This window comes from Zalophus californianus, chromosome 15 (genome assembly GCF_009762305.2).
Source record: "Zalophus californianus isolate mZalCal1 chromosome 15, mZalCal1.pri.v2, whole genome shotgun sequence".
NCBI lineage: Eukaryota > Metazoa > Chordata > Mammalia > Carnivora > Otariidae > Zalophus > Zalophus californianus.
In genome coordinates, this window is record NC_045609.1 from 66,270,415 (window position 1) to 66,273,054 (window position 2,640).

At 38.1% G+C, this 2,640-nt stretch overlaps 1 pseudogene; it reads right to left on the bottom strand.

Moving 5' to 3' along the window:
• Window positions 1–350: 350 nt before the first annotated feature.
• Window positions 351–550, bottom strand: LOC113924007 (annotated as a pseudogene).
• Window positions 551–2,640: the final 2,090 nt, after the last annotated feature.

The window sequence follows — 2,640 nt, forward strand, 5'->3', positions numbered from 1 at the left end:
GCAGATTATTCATGGGTGTTTCTATATGAGAATTCACAGAATCATAGAATGTCAGATAGGAAAGAAAAAGAGTATTCAAATCCAGTATGTCTAGTCCCCAAAAACCTAGGCTAGGACAGAATGGAGAGCTGGGGCCTTCAGTCTTGGTTCTGCAGGTATTTTTATGCTGTGAGGAAACAAACCCGAGACTGGCAGATACAGACCCTGTCCTCAGGGTGTAGACGTTCTACCTGGAGACATTAGAATCACACATGAAACAATTCAATGATGAACCTCACAAGAATTTTAGTGCAGTGGTCCAGAGAGGGATCATGGGCATAAGGAGAAAGGTATCTCCTTTTGAGAGTTCTCCCTAAGAAAGGAGAACACAGGTAATACAAAGATAATCGAGTCCTGCCTGGAGATCATAGGCATTAAGAGGGCTCATTTGTCAGTACTCAATTTTGCATTTGTTAATTTTTTCCCATAGTAAAAGCACAAAGTTTTCAATTAGCAATAATCGCGCCTCGGATAAACCTCATTGGCTACGATACTGCCACTGCGCAAAGCTAGTCAAAGCACAAAACAAGTAACTTACTGTGCATCTGTACCTACCTCTCAGCCAAAGGAATAGAACATTACCTATTGAGTTTAAGCCATCTATAAACTCTCACAGTATCCCATGTGATTATTTCCAAAACGCAGTCCTTTCCATCCAAAATACTGGAAACTTACGGAGCCAGTACCATCAAAGACAGAATTTCCAAATTGCTTGGAGGATGCTAATAGCTAGTCATTCATGAAAATATGGTGTATTACCTCAAACAGCACCACATGATAAAAAATTATCTGAATTTTGGTATAACTTTAAAGTTCAGGTTAATGGTTTCTACCCTTAATACTAGATAAGGCACTGTCCACTTTTCATAAATCTTTTGTCTCTTTTTCTAAGATAAGGAAACTACACCTCTGAGGAGTTTACCTCTGAGGAACTGGAATGGTTGAATAAGAGGCACACATGAAAATTAGGGTAATTTGGATATAAACTCAGTCTTCCTGGCTTTAAATCTAGATCTCTTTCTCTATTTTTTTAAATTTTATTATGTTATGTTAATCACCATACATTACATCATTAGTTTTTGATGTAGTGTTTCATGATTCATTGTGTGCATAACACCCAGTGCTCCACACAGAACGTGCCCTCTTTAATACCCATCACCAGGCTAACCCATCTCCCCACCCCCTCCCCTCTAGAACCCTCAGTTTGTTTTTCAGAGTCCATAGTCTCTCATGGTTCATCCCCCCCTCCGGTTTTCCCCCCTTCATTTTACCCTTCCTGCTATCTTCTTCTTCTTCTTTTTTTTTTTTTAACATATAATGTATTATTTGTTTCAGAGGTACAGGTCTGTGATTCATCAGTCTTACACAGTTCACAGCGCTCACCATAGCACATACCCTCCCCAATGTCTATCACCCAGCCACCCCATCCCTCCCACCCCCCACCACTCCAGCAACCCTCAGTTTCTTTCCTGAGATTAAGAATTCCTCATATCAGTGAGATCATATGATACATGTCTTTCTCTGATTGACTTATTTCACTCAGCATAATACCCTCCAGTTCCATCCATGTCATTGCAAATGGCAAGATTTCATTCCTTTTGATGGTTACATAATATCCCATTGTATATATATACCACATCTTCTTTATCCATTCATCTGTCAATGGACATCTTGGCTCTTTCGACAGTTTGGCTATTGTGGACATTATTACCAACTTTTTCATAGACATTTCAAAGCTTATGTTCTGTGGTCATTCTGGACTGTATTCTAATATTGATTTATTGTACATGTGTGTTTCAGGGCAAGCTAAGTAACCTATATAAACCTCAATTTGCTTACATGAAAAATAGAAATAATATCATAATATATATCTTTGTTATAGAGTTATTCCAAATAGTAAATGAAATTATTGTAAAGTGCCCAGCCCAGTGTCTGACACCAGTAAATACTCAATAAATGGCAGTTATCATTGCCTTTACTCCTGAAGAAGATGACTTGAAAATTCAAAAGCGAACACTTCACAGATGCCTGGATGGCTCAGTCAGTTAAGGGTCTGCCTTTTGCTCAGGTCATGATCCTAGGGTCCCACATCAGGCTCCTTGCTCCAAGTTCCCCCTGCTCTCTCTCTCTCTGATAAATAAATAAATAAATAAATAAAACCTTAAAAAAAAAAGACAAACAATGCTTACATTTGAAATGTCTTTGTAAGAGGGAGAGTCTGCCCATGGGGTGAATGATGTGGATATCATATGGGAGTGATCATTTGTGAGCGCTGGAGAGCTAGGCTGACATAATTGAAATTATGCTTGGCCTATGGTCTTGCTTATTATATATCACATAATTCTCTTTATGTGTAAATAAAATGAAATATGCACATATCAATATATGTACATGTATATGCATGCATTTTTTGTTATTAAAGGGTGAATCTTGGTTCTTGTTTATTCTTGCTTCTGCTCAGAATTAATTAATCCAGGCCAGTTCAGGGGCATGTTGGAGGACATGTTGGTCTCATCAAAGCAAAAATGTTTCCAGTGGCAAACCTGCAAACTATTTGAATATGAAATCTTAAAGTTCATTCTAATTTATGTTTTGGATGCA